Source organism: Coregonus lavaretus, assembly GCF_964263955.1.
Source record: "Coregonus lavaretus genome assembly, chromosome: 34".
NCBI lineage: Eukaryota > Metazoa > Chordata > Actinopteri > Salmoniformes > Salmonidae > Coregonus > Coregonus lavaretus.
Window position 1 is genome coordinate 19,951,396 of NC_140021.1, and position 15,698 is coordinate 19,967,093.

Here is a 15,698-nt window from a genome sequence, read left to right on the forward strand (position 1 = left end):
TGATGTTTTGGTCACTTTTGAATGCTGGCGGTGCTTTCACTCTAGTGGTAGCATGAGACGGAGTCTACAACCCACACAAGTGTCTCAGGTAGTGCAGCTCATCCAGGATGGCACATCAATGCGAGCTGTGGCAAGAAGGTTTGCTGTGTCTGTCAGCGTAGTGTCCAGAGCATGGAGGCGCTACCAGGAGACAGGCCAGTACATCAGGAGACATGGAGGAGGCCGTAGGAGGGCAACAACCCAGCAGCAGGACCGCTACCTCCGCCTTTGTGCAAGGAAGAGCAGGAGGAGCACTGCCAGAGCCCTGCAAAATTACCTCCAGCAGGCCACAAATGTGCATGTGTCTGCTCAAACAGTCAGAAACAGACTCCATGAGGGTGGTATGAGGGCCCGACGTCCACAGGTGGGGGTTGGGCTTACAGCCCAACACCGTGCAGGACGTTTGGCATTTGCCAGAGAACACCACGATTGGCAAATTCGCCACTGGCGCCCTGTGCTCTTCACAGATGAAAGCAGGTTCACACTGAGCACATGTGACAGACGTGACAGAGTCTGGAGACGCCGTGGAGAACGTTCTGCTGCCTGCAACATCCTCCAGCATGACCGGTTTGGCGGTGGGTCAGTCATGGTGTGGGGTGGCATTTCTTTGGGGGGCCGCACAGCCCTCCATGTGCTCGCCAGAGGTAGCCTGACTGCCATTAGGTACCGAGATGAGATCCTCAGACCCCTTGTGAGACCATATGCTGGTGCGGTTGGCCCTGGGTTCCTCCTAATGCAAGACAATGCTAGACCTCATGTGGCTGGAGTGTGTCAGCAGTTCCTGCAAGAGGAAGGCATTGATGCTATGGACTGGCCCGCCCGTTCCCCAGACCTGTATCCAATTGAGCACATCTGGGACATCATGTCTCGCTCCATCCACCAACGCCACGTTGCACCACAGACTGTCCAGGAGTTGGCGGATGCATTAGTCCAGGTCTGGGAGGAGATCCCTCAGGAGACCATCCGCCACCTCATCAGGAGCATGCCCAGGCGTTGTAGGGAGGTCACACAGGCACGTGGAGGCCACACACACTACTGAGCCTCATTTTGACTTGTTTTAAGGACGTTACATCAAAGTTGGATCAGCCTGTAGTGTGGTTTTCCACTTTAATTTTGAGCGTGACTCCAAATCCAGACCTCCATGGGTTGATAAATTTGATTTCCATTGATCATTTTTGTGTGATTTTGTTGTCAGCACATTCAACTATGTAAAGAAAAAAGTATTTAATAAGATTATTTCATTCATTCAGATCTAGGATGTGTTATTTTAGTGTTCCCTTTATTTTTTTGAGCAGTGTATATAGACAATATTCATATATCATTTTATTTTTTATTTCACCTTTATTTAACCAAGTAAGCCAGTTGAGAACAAGTTCTCATTTACAACTGCGACCTGGATCATGACTATCAATGATGTCTAGAAGCTTGTATGAATACTCGTTTGGCATGTCTCTTGATGTAATGACATGAGAACTGTGTCTGAGTTTTGGGCAACCCTTCCCCCGCTTTTGTTCCATGCTGTCTGAAGATCTAGCTAGCCAGATACTAGTTAATACCAGATACAGATGAAAGCAGAAACCTATAAGTACACTATACTGTATATACAAAAGTATGTGGACACCCATTCAAATTAGTGGATTCGGCTATTTCATCCACACCCGTTGCTGACAGGTGTATAAAATCGAGCACACAGCCATTCAATCTCCATAGACAAACATTGGCAGTAGAATGAACTTACTGAAGAGCTCAGTAACTTTCAATGTGGCACCATCATAAGATGTCACCTTTACACTTTTCCAACAAGTCAGTTCGTCAAATTTCTGCTGTGCTAGAGCTGCCCCGGTCAACTGTAAGTGCTGTTATTGTGGAAACGTCTAGGAGAAATAGCGGCTCAGCCGCAAATTGGTAGGCCACATAAGCTCATAGAACGTGGACCGCCGAGTGCTGAAGCACATTGCGCGTAACAATCGTCTGTTCTCGGTTGCAACACTCACTACCAAGTTCCAAACTGCCTCTGGAAGCAACGTCAGCACAAGAACTGTTCGTCGGGAGCTTCATGAAATGGGTTTCCATGGCCGAGCAGCCGCACACAAGTCTAAGATCACCATGCGCAACGCCTAGCGTCGGCTGGAGTGGTGTAAAGCTCGTCGCCATTGGACGCTGGAGCAGTGGAAACGCGTTCTCTGGAGTGCTGAATCACGCTTCACCATCTGGCAGTCCGACGGGCGAAAATGGGTTTGGCGGATGTCAGGAAAACACTACCTGCCCGAATGCATAGTGCCAACTGTAAACGTTTTTGGAGGAGGAATAATGATCTGGGGCTGTTTTTCATGGTTCGGTTTAGGCCCCTTAGTTCCAGTGAAGGGAAATCTTAACGCTACAGCATACAATGACATTCAAGACAATTCTGTGTTTCCAACTTTGTGGCAACAGTTTGGGGAAGGCCCTTTCCTGTTTCAGCATGACAATGCCACAGTGCACAAAGCGAGGTCCATGCAGAAATGGTTTGTCGAGATCGGTGTGGAAGAACTTGACTGGCCTGCACAGAGCCCTGACCTTAACCCCATCGAACATGAATTGGAAAGCCGACTACGAGCCAGGCCTAATCTCCCAACATCAGTGCCCAACCTCACTAATGCTCTTGTGGCTGAATGGAAGCAAGTCCCCGCAGTTTGCTGAGGAGTATTCCTGTCTGTAATAAAGCCCTTTTGTGGGGAAAAACACATTCTGATTGGCTGGGCCTGGCTCCTAAGTGGGTAGGCCTATGCCCTCCCAGGCCCACCCATGGCTGCGCCCCTGCCCAGTCATGTGAAATCCATATATTAGGGCATAATTTATTTAAATTGACTGATTTCCTTATATGAACTGTAAATCTTTGAAATTGTTGCATGTTGCGTTTATATTTTTCTTCAGTATATATCTGATGAAACGCTGTAGTCAAATTTTGGCCCCAGTAGACTAGCTAAATAGCTTTGTAAACCACGCCCCTCTGCGAACGCGCCGTCTGCGATGTTGGTTACAAGGCTATACTTATTTAAATTAGGTAAGAGAACGTTACCATTGTTGTTTTAAAATTATGATTTTTATGATGTCACAAAAAGCCCTTAATAATGCCACCTCCATCCTGCCTCCTGAACCCAAGTGTTTGACATTGGGGAGGGGACCAGTAACTTTATGATCAAACTTTATCAATTTAGAAGCAACAGTCATTTGTCATACTTTGGTAGTTCTACTTTGATCTGGGTTCATGCAAATATCATCACATTGCATGTAAAACATGACTTTGACTGTTAGGGACCTTTAATAAAACAGTTATTTGATCAACAGTATTTAAATGGAATGTATTAGAAAAGCTTGTTGTGACTGAAATATTGTAAATATGTTATATGGGGTGCTTATATTTCATAATACAAATACAAGTTCCCTCGGCATTCCTTAAATCTGAATGATACTATTGGCTATAATAAAAGCTTATAAAAAAGCTTCTAACAAAACACAGAACACTTAATGTCAAACCTTAGTAACTAAATACAAAAAATTATGCTAAGCTTACCTAATATTATCCCCAATCCACAAGAAAATATCAAGAAAAATACAATAAGAAAGGAGAGGAGGAAGAAATCATTATTATGCCCAAGAAAATGACTAAAATATGTAATTTCACCTCATTACCAAATCAATAACACTTACACTAGAGTTATTTTGATAATTACAATAATACTTGTAATAGATGTCTGCCTTCTACATTTATCTGACCTGGCTTGTATTGTATTCTGTGTGACATCGATGCAGATAGCGTGATCCCATGCTCTATTACAGTGAAGCTGAATGAGGATACCAGGATAGCACACACAGCAAAATGAATGGTGTACATTTAACTCTGAAAGGGTTAAATGGACACTATTTTCAGTGAACATATGAGTCCCACTGTACGGGTGTTAAAATAACAGTTTTGAAAGTGTTAATGATTTAACTCTGTTGCAGTGTTCCCACATTTAATTGTACGTGTCAATGAACGCTATTTTCAGTGAACATACAGTGGCTTGTGAAAGTATTCACCCCCTTTGGCATTTTTCCTATTTTGTTGCCTTACAACCTGGAATTAAAATTGATTTTTGGGGAGTTTGTATCATTTGATTTACACAACATGCCTACCACTTTGAAAATGCCACCTTTTGCAGCAATTACAGCTGCAAGTCTCTTGGGGTATGTCTCTATAAGCTTGGCACATCTAGCCACTGGGATTTTTGCCCATTCTTCAAGGCAAAACTGCTCCACCTCCTTCAAGTTGGATGGGTTCCGCTGGTGTACAGCAATCTTTAAGTCATACCACAGATTCTCAATTGGATTGAGGTCTGGGCTTTGACTAGGCCATTCCAAGACATTTAAATGTTTCCCCTTAAACCACTCAAGTGTTGCTTTATCAGTATGTTTAGGGTCATTGTCCTGCTGGAAGGTGAACCTCCATCCCAGTCTCAAATCTATGGAAGACTGAAACAGGTTTCCCTCAAGAATTTCCTTGTATTTAGCGCCATCCATCATTCGTTCAATTCTGACCAGTTTCCCAATCCCTGCCGATGAAAAACATCCCCACAGCATGATGCTGCCACCACCATGCTTCACTGTGGGGATGGTGTTCAAAAGCTCAATTTTAGTCTCATCTGACCAGAGTACCTTCTTCTATTTGGGGAGTCTCCCACATGCCTTTTGGCGAACACCAAACGTGTTTGCTTATTTTTTTCTTTACGCAATGGCGTTTTTCTGGCCACTCTTCCGTAAAGCCCAGCTCTGTGGAGTGTACGGCTTAAAGTGGTCCTATGGACAGATATTCCAATCTCCGCTGTGGAGCTTTGCAGCTCCATCAGGGTTATCTTTGGTCTCTTTGTTGCCTCTCTGATTAATGCCCTCCTTGCCTGGTCCGTGAGTTTTGGTGGGCGGCCCTCTCTTGGCAGGTTTGATGTGGTGCCATATTCTTTCCATTTTTTAATAATGGATTTAATAGTGCTCCGTGGGATGTTCAAAGTTTCAGATATTTTTTTATAACCCAACCCTGATCTGTACTTCTCCACAACTTTGTCCCTGACCTGTTTGGAGAGCTCCTTGGTCTTCATGGTGCCGCTTGCTTGGTGGTGCCGCTTGCTTAGTGGTGTTGCAGACTCTGGGGCCTTTCAGAACAGGTGTATATTTACTGAGATCATGTGACAGATCATGTGACACTTAGATTGCACACAGGTGGACTTTATTTAACTAATTATGTGACTTCTGAAGGTAATTGGTTGCACCAGATCTTTTTTAGGGGCATCATAGCAAAGGGGTTGAATACATATGCACGCACCACTTTTCCGTTATTTATTTTTTAGAATTTTTTGAAACAAGTTATATTTTTCATTTCACTATTTTGTGTATGTCCATTACATGAAATCCACATAAAAATCAATTTAAATTACAGGTTGTAATGCAACAAAATAGGAAAAACGCCAAGGGGGGATGAATACTTTTGCAAGGCACTGCACTGTATGAGTCCCACTGTACTGGTGTTAAAATAACACTTTTCAAATGTTATTTAAACAACTATTAAAAGGTTCTTAAAAGTAATTAGGTCATTTTAAAATCATCTGAAAACGAAGTATCTCAATAAATAACACAAAGATCTCAAATCAGGTAATGCCAAATTCCAGTCTGAAGGAAGTATGCTTTGAATTAATTTCCCTCAGTCATTAGGTGTCACATTCCCTTCTAACGAGTCATTGTGAGCATCAGATAGGAAAACAGAAGGCATTTATGTGTTCCTTAGAGTCGTAGCGTTCAGGAATGGGGTCATAATATTTTGTACCTTAGACTGTTCAAACGCTAGCACCAAATTCATATGAAGAAAAAATAATTAACATGCCACATAGGCGCTAGAAACCGCTTAAAACTGCTAGAAACCACAATAGGGCTTGTCACTTTCAAATCAAATCCAAAGTTATTTTACAGTGTTAGTTTCACTCTTACAAACACTAGAAATGTTACACTGAAAAGTCAACACTGGCCAATTTACTGTGCAGCCTGGGCCGTTTCATTGTTAAGAGCTGCAGCTCACAGCTCGCGCCACAGATAACAGTTATTAGATAGAGATTACTTGTGATATTATGGCCGGCCTCTTAAATATTATGATCAGAAGGGTATTTTATTATGGGCTCTTTACTGTGCCGCTGTGTGCATAGTGCTTACAGATGGGAAGGAGGGTGTGTGAGGGTGAGATCTCGCTGTTATCTTATCTAGTACTGCCAACTGCTGATATTACAAAACAAGCCTGCATGTCTTTTACGAGAATTTAGTCAAGGTCTATTGGTATATATTGTCTGTACATAGAAAAACAATAAAAAGACCAGAAGAGAGAATATACTATACATCACACCAAGAAACACTACATGGTAGTCGAGACTGAGATGCTATAGGCCAAAAGAAAAACATCTATAACCCTAAATTCTCAAGATGACACACGCTACAGTGTAGGAATAAAACAGGAACGACTCCCATCCACAACCCACTATCCCCATCCTACATACTGTGCCTTCAGAAAGTATTCACAACCCTTTACTTTTTCCACATTTTGTTGTGTTACAGCCTGCATTTAAAATGGATTAAGTTCAGATGTTGTGTCACTGGCCTACACACAATACCCCATAATGTCAAAGTGGATTTATGTTTTTAGAAATTGTTACAAATTAATAAAAAATGAAAAGCTGAAATGTCTTTACTCAGTAAGTATTCAACCCCTTTGTAATGGCAAGCCTAAATAAGTTCACGAGTAAATATTTGTCTCATAATAAGTTGCATGAACTCACCCTGTGTGCAATAAAAGTGTTTAAAATTATTTTTTATCACTACCTCATCTCTGTACCCCATTCATACAATTATCTGTAAGTTCCTCAGTCGAGCAGGGAATTTCAAACACAGATTCAACCACAAGACCAGAGAGGTTTTCCAATGCTTTGCAAAGAAGGGTACCTATTGGTCCTCTGTAGCTCAATTGGTAGAGCATGGTGCTTGTAATGCCAGGGTAGTGGGTTCGATCCCCGGGACCACCCATATGTAAAAATGTATGCACACATGACTGTAAGTCGCTTTGGATAAAAGCGTCTGCTAAATGGCATATTATTATTATACATTATTGGTAGATGGGTAAAAAATACAAAAAAGCAGACACTGAATATCCCTTTTAGCATGGTGAAGTTATTAATTACACTTTGGATGGTATATCAATACACCCAGTCACCACAAAGATCAGTTGCCGGAGAGGAAGGAAACTGCTCAGGGATTTCAACATGATGCCAATGGTGACTTTAAAACAGTTTTAATGGCTGTGATAGGAGACAACTGAGGATGGATCAACAACATTGTAGTTGCTCCACAATACTAACCTAAATGAAAGACTGAATAGAAGGAAGCCTGTACAGAATAAACATATTCCAAAACATGCACCATGTTTGCAATAAGGCACTAAAGTAAAACTGCCAAAAATGTGGCAAAGAAATTAACTTTATGTCCTGAATACAAAGCGTTATGTTTGGGGGAAATCCGACACAACACATCATTGAGTACCACTCTTCATATTTTTAAGCATGGTGGTGGCTGCATCATGTTATGGGTATGCTTGTCATCGGCAAGGACTAGGGAGTTTTTTTTAGGATAAAAAGAAATGGAATAGAGCTAAGCACAGACAAAATCCTCAAGGTAAAGCTGGTTCAGTCTGCTTTCCAACAGACACTGGGAGACAAATGAACCTTTCAGCAGGACAATAACCTAAAACACAAGGCCAAATATATACCGGAGTTGCTTACCTATACAACATTGAATGTTCCTGAGTGGCCTAGTTACAGTTTTGACTTAAATCTGCATGAAGATCTATGGCAAGACTTGAAAATGGCTGTCTAACAATGATCAACAACCAACTTGACAGAGCTTGAAGAACTTTTAAAAGAATAATGAGCAAATATCATACAATCCAGGTGTGCAAAGCTCTTAGAGACTTACCCAGAAAGACTCACAGCTGTTATCGCTGCCAAATGTGATTCTAACATGTATTGACTCAGGGGTGTGAAATACTTACGTAAATTAGATATTTCTGAATTTGATTTTCAATAGATTTGCTAACATTTCAAAAAACATTTTGTTCACTTTGTTATTATGGGAGTATTGTGTGTAGATGGGTGAGAAAAATGTTTTTGAATTCAGGCTGAAACCCAACAAAATGTGGAAAAAGTCAAGGGTGTGAATATTTTTGGAAGGCACTGTATGTGTGTCTGCTGGAGAGATACGAAAACCTCCTTCATATTTACAGTGTTATGGCTGTGTGAGATGGATCACAGCATGGTTGATGCAGTGCCTATCTACCCTGGTCCTCAAGGACCCTCTCATCATAGGCAATATTACTCCCCTGTGTAGGAGGTATGGACTCATAGAGGGACATATTTCATAGGTTGGAGTGGAGCTAAGAGACTCTATGATGTTATTTAAGTAACTGAATTTAGCGAAGCCTATATTTTGGGGGCCTTGTTGAAGGCTGTCACATCTATCTCCTGTGCCCCCTAATCAAACTGTGACTGATTCAGCCCGGGTCTCAAGGGAGCGCTAGGTCTAGCACGCTATAGAGGTATAGTCTAGTCTGTGTGTGTGGTTCAGATGCTTTGGTTTGCTTTGGTTTCTTGTCCACTAAACTAACCAGTGATACAGTCATAATTACTTTCCTACTTAATTTGATCACCCTGTTGCATGTAAAACTTGTAGTGTACTGGCTCTCAAGCAAATTAGTAAGATTGTCTCACCCAATGTTCAAGAAAGGCCTTTTTCCCTTTATTCAGATTACAACAACTAATTTCAGTTATTTGAAAAGGAAATCATCTCCCAAATATCACTATTTCTAAAACAAGCCATAGAAAGTTGGTTGCAATTTCAATGTAATCCTCCAGAAATGACAGAACAAATAATGCAACAAATATTGTGGTTAAATTCAAATATACTAATTGACAAAAAAACTTTCTTTTTTGACAGAATGTTTAAAAAAAATTATAATCTTCGTAAATGATATCAATTGGAAGGACTGGTGGAGTTATGTCGCACATATGGAAATGTCTGCTCTACCCAAAATTACAACCAAATAATTGCAGCCTTACCGCAAAAGTGGAAGAGGAAAGTGGAAGGGGGAGAAAGTAAGGAACTTGTCTGTCGGCCTTGCATTAAAGAACATAATTGGTTAAGGAAAACTGTGATAAATAAAAAAGTATATCAGTTTCACTTAAGGACCAAAGGATTGACAGCCGTCCCATATAGATTGCAAAATAGTTGGGAAGAGATATTTGACGTACCGATCCCATGGCATAGTGTTTATGAACTGATACGCAAAAAGACACCGGATTCAAAAATTAGAATCTTTCAATTTAAATTATTATATAAAATTCTTGCTACCAATAGAATGTTATTTATATGGGGGATACAATCTTCCCAGCTCTGCAGATTTTGCTGTGATGAGACAAAATCATTAGATCATTTGTTGAGGTTCTGTCCATTTGTAGCTTGTTTTTGGACACAGGTCCAGGAATGGCTAAATGATTGCAATATTTACCTGGAGCTAACCTTGCAGATAGCATTACTGGATGATCTGAAAAGTCATAGTCAATCGATCAATAATATAATAATACTTTTAGCAAAAATTGTTATTTTTAATTCACAATCTGTAGAAGCAATGAGAATAGAAAGGTTCAGAATGTTTGTAAAACATCACAGTACGGTTGAAATATATATGGCAAATAGAAATCCAATATGGATGGTGTTAAGAGATAGATGGGAGGTATTGAATGGATTTGAAGGATGGGACTAATAACAAATAACAACAAATAATAACAAGATAACTAATAATGTAAGCATACTGTGTCCATAATAAGTATATGGGTTGTATGTTGGGAGCTTTTGGGAAAGAGCACAGTTAGAAAGATATGGCATATAGAAGCAAACCGGATGGACATCATGAAAATGATCGGAGAGGTTGAGAGTAGAAGAAGTTCAGGAGCAAAAAATAAATAAATAAAATAAAATTGAATTATTGTAAAATTGACTGTGTCCATAAGGTGTAGATAGTAAGTATAAGCTAGAAGTAGAGGCCTGGGCATTGTTGTTCACTAATTTACCCCAAGTAGGGAAAGGATGGCGGGGTTGAAAAGTAATAAAGGGGAGTATATACAGTGGGGAGAACAAGTATTTGATACACTGCCGATTTTGCAGGTTTTCCTACTTACAAAGCATGTAGAGGTCTGTAATTTTTATCATAGGTACACTTCAACTGTGAGAGACAGAATCTAAAACAAAAATCCAGAAAATCACATTGTATGATTTTTAAGTAATTAATTTGCATTTTATTGCATGACATAAGTATTTGATCACCTACCAACCAGTAAGAATTCCGTCTCTCACAGACCTGTTAGTTTTTCTTTAAGAAGCCCTCTTGTTCTCCACTCATTACCTGTATTAACTGCACCTATTTGAACTTGTTACCTGTATAAAAGACACCTGTCCACACACTCAATCAAACAGACTCCAACCTCTCCACAATGGCCAAGACCAGAGAGCTGTGTAAGGACATCAGGGATAAAATTGTAGACCTGCACAAGGCTGGGATGGGCTACAGGACAATAGGCAAGCAGCTTGGTGAGAAGGCAACAACTGTTGGCGCAATTATTAGAAAATGGAAGAAGTTCAAGATGACGGTCAATCACCCTCGGTCTGGGGCTCCATGCAAGATCTCACCTCGTGGGGCATCAATGATCATGAGGAAGGTGAGGGATCAGCCCAGAACTACACGGCAGGACCTGGTCAATGACCTGAAGAGAGCTGGGACCACAGTCTCAAAGAAAACCATTAGTAACACACTGCGCCGTCATGGATTAAAATCCTGCAGCGCACGCAAGGTCCCCCTGCTCAAGCCAGCGCATGTCCAGGCCCGTCTGAAGTTTGCCAATGACCATCTGGATGATCCAGAGGAGGAATGGGAGAAGGTCATGTGGTCTGATGAGACAAAAATAGAGCTTTTTGGTCTAAACTCCACTCGCCGTGTTTGGAGGAAGAAGAAGGATGAGTACAACACCAAGAACACCATCCCAACCGTGAAGCATGGAGGTGGAAACATCATTCTTTGGGGATGCTTTTCTGCAAAGGGGACAGGACGACTGCACCGTATTGAGGGGAGGATAGATGGGGCCATGTATCGCGAGATCTTGGCCAACAACCTCCTTCCCTCAGTGAGAGCATTGAAGATGGGTCGTGGCTGGGTCTTCCAGCATGACAACGACCCAAATCACACAGCCAGGGCAACTAAGGAGTGGCTCCGTAAGACGCATCTCAAGGTCCTGGAGTGGCCTAGCCAGTCTCCAGACCTGAACCCAATAGAAAATCTTTGGAGGGAGCTGAAAGTCCGTATTGCCCAGCGAAAGCCCCGAAACCTGAAGGATCTGGAGAAGGTCTGTTTGGAGGAGTGGGCCAAAATCCCTGCTGCAGTGTGTGCAAACCTGGTCAAGACCTACAGGAAATGTATGATCTCTGTAATTGCAAACAAAGGTTTCTGTACCAAATATTAAGTTCTGCTTTTCTGATGTATCAAATACTTATGTCATGCAATAAAATGCAAATTAATTACTTAAAAATCATACAATGTGATTTTCTGAATTTTTGTTTTAGATTCCGTCTCTCATAGTTGCAGTGTACCTATGATAAAAATTACAGACCTCTACATGCTTTGTAAGTAGGAAAACCTGCAAAATCAGCAGTGTATCAAATACTTGTTCTCCCCACTGTATATAAAAAACATGGGGGATTGGAAGTGATGCAGACAATTACATTGATAGAAGTTACAATCTATCTGCAATGTTAAGCTGATCTACCCCCATTAAAAAAATAAAAATACAAAAAAACTTGTAGTGTACTTGAGGTTTAAAAACGCTTCTGAAGTTTGTAATTTCCACTTTGAAGTTTCAGACTTAATTTTCGCTTAAGAAAAATGAATCAACCCATACAAAAATGTCCATTCATTATAATCCACATAATAATTCACATTTCCAGTTGCTGCAGAATAATTTTCCTGCTGTAGCAAACTGGCTCAAATTACGATCCAAAAACATGAGACAGGTCCACCAACATATGCAACACAAACAAACAATTTCAGGTAAGAACCCATGTTGTCATCACAGATGGTCTACATAGCTTCAAAATTACAGACTTTCATCACTTCAAACATCTTGCCTACTTACGGATCACCCAAATATGTGACAGGAAAAAATAACACAAACATCCTAAGTAGCACTTATGCTATTTTTCCCCACTACAATGAGTCCCTAGAAAGACACTAAAGACTGATGGATCTCTCCATTAGAGATAAGATGCTATTCTCCATCATTCTGCACGGTGCCACCACTGTCCCACTTTCCCTGAGCTATCATGGCAGGCCTGTCTGAGAGGGCCGTGATAACAGGAGACCTGGGATGCAAAGGTAAATCAATCTCAACAGGGGAGTAGAGGAAATAGGGAAAAGGGAGGAGGACAGGGTGGGAGATGGAGGGAGGAGGAGAGAAGGGGAGAGAAGAGGAGAGAGAAAAGGAGGGAGAGGATCGGCCAATTTGACATCAACTGTATTCCAGTTTATTTTTTTCTACTTTATAATTTCCTTTCCTATTCTTATTGCTGATTAGAGGCTTGAGGAACCTCCCCTTTAACATCAGTTCTAAAGCTTTATTCTGGGATTTGTTTTTCAGATAAACTAAATTGAATTGAAATGACCATTGAACAGATTCCCAGATCCAAGATTGTAGCTTTAACAGTCATGTTCATACATCATCACCTGAGCTCAATTAGCGAGGTGAGAAGTCACTGACAGTGACCTTCACTATCATGTGCGTGAGTGTGTGTGTGTATTTGTGTGCGTGCATGTGTGTGTGCGTGTGCGTGGGTAGCACATTTAAGAAGAGATTGGATTAGCTTAGAAAAATGTAAGTTATTTATCTTTGTATAGTATAAGATCAATTAATCAATCAATGTGAATGCAGAAACAGATATTATATCATGTATATGTACATATGTATAATTTCTGAAAGAGACATTTACAGTTAAGACTGAAATTAATAAAAATATATAAAATACAAAATAGGCAAAATTTGCATGATCAAACAATGAAATCATTATTACAAACATGTACATGTAATCACACTTGTATATTTTGCCATGTGAGAGCCCGGTCTGCCTCTGCCTCTGTCTGTGTGTGTCCTGTCACTGGTCCCCCTGATAGAGAGGGGTCATGGTAGAGCCTGTAATTCATGGGCAGGGTAGTCACTGAGAGACTTGAGCCATGCGTAAATAGGGGCTGTGTTAGTGCTTGATTACAGCCTTGTTCTTGTTCAGGGCTATTCCATTCCAGTCCTGGAGTGCCGAAACACTTCTGGTTTTCATCCTCTCCTTCTAATCAGGGACTATTTCAGACCTGGGACACCAGGTGAGTTCAGTTTGCTACCAGGTAGAACCAAAAACCAGAAGTTTTTCGGTCCTCCTGGAATTGAATAGCCCTGTCCTACATAATGATAACAAGATCTCCCCCAGAAAATCTTACATTCCCCATCTGTTAGTTACCTAAATAAGGAGATGTTTGAAATGTTCTACATAAGTATTGTGTTGTGTATTGTCAAGATGTTTCAGGGAATTTGTAGGCAACTTTTCTTGTGCAATTACTTTCCATAATATATTATAAAAGTTACAGATTACAGTATGTTAGACCATTTCCCTTCATTGTACATTGCACAAAAACCTACATGTAAGAAGTACACAATTAGCTATTTACTGCACACATAAGGACAGTTATAGGCTTATGAAATTAGAGTAGTTTAATTAAATATTTCCCCTGAACTATTTCTACTCTCAATGAGTAGAACGGTTAAAAGAGGAGGTGCACATCAGGTGTGAGTAAGTGACCATCCCTGTCTGTGTCCTCCTCTCCAGCTGTTACTGAGGAGGAGGTCATGTTCACAGCTCATTCAGATGCAGGATGCCATGTAGACAATCTCTCCTCTCCTCTGCTAGTCATTAGGACCTGTGCCAGCTCTGTCATCCATCCGTCAGCATGGGGAGTGGACTGGACTTAACACTCAAACGCAACCGAGACCAAACAAACTATGAAATGTTGGTGTAGTTTGGATTTTAAGGCCCAGAATGAGGACTATGTTTATAAGCAGTGCAGCTCACTTGTATATAAGCTCGGCATAAACATTCATAGGAAACTGTGACATCTTTTTTGACATCCTTTTTGTAGGTCAAGTCAACCCAAAACGATCCATGAGAGAAAATAGTTGAGAAATGCTGCTCTATACTGTCACAAGAAATCAATTTCAATGAAAAGTGAAACAACTGACATTTTCTCATAGAGAGAAATGTAAAAATAACTCCCACAAAGACCTTTTACCAAATGCCTTTTGACATTAAGATAATGTTGTGTAAATCAATGAGTATTTCACAGATTATACAGCTGGCATTGATCTGTCGACTGGATTAATCTCTCATCAGAAAGCATGACACGGGGTCATGGTATGAACAATAGTTATACATAAGCAGAGCGAGGGAAGCTGAGGTCAATAGACACTCATAATATATATGCCAAGCTATGACGGATGTTATAATGTCTTATGTAGCTGGTATAAAGGCTTTATGAATGCACACATAATGGGGTCTACAGTAAAGTGTTACTGCAATTTGTATATAATATTTATAATAGATATTTCCTAATTTACAAAAATGAATGGCTTTATTTATCTAATTATGGATTATCCATGTATGTAATTGGTATTGAAATAATTAATTAATTAGCTAGATACATGTTAGATTACCACTCCTATTACTTATATATTACAGTGTATGCTGTTACCTTAAAACTTATAATGAAAAATGTTTCTCTTTATTTACCTGACATTGTCTTTATTTTGATTTGGAATGTACATATTACTGAATCACACTGAAACGCGGAAATCAATGCTAATCATGAGATTTGCCAAACAGCAGAGTCCTTGCCCTTTTGCAATGTCATTTTGATTCCATACACTTGAAAACGGGATAAAAAAATCAATGTTTGATTATAAAATGTATATTTCGTATCTGTGCTACTGGTATCGCCTTCACAATCTTGTTATCTCAGAATGTCCAACCTTGACAAGGTTACCGGGGATTTGCAGTTGGTCAGCGCAGAGCAGGCAGTGTGTTTTACATGATCTGTCAGAAGCTCAATTTGTTATGTGGAAAAACAAGACAAAAAAATTATACTAGTCAATGTGGACAAAGGCTAGTTATAGTATAAAACTTCTCAAAAACTGCCCAAAACCAACGTGGACACAGGATAGTTAGTGTGAAAGTTCTCAAAACCTTTGCAAAACTGTGTCCTTCTGCACCAATTTGAAGGAATTTGAAAAAGTGGGGTTTTGTATTTTGGTGGTCTTCATGGTTTTCAACTCCATTTACTTCCCGCTTATGAGTACAATTTTTATGTAATTTATGGGACAAACTTCCTCTTGTAGGTTCCTCCTCTAAAGTCTTCTATCTATACAGTAGATGTTCTCCCCTAGAGTCTATTGACACACTGGTGCATCAATCTAAGT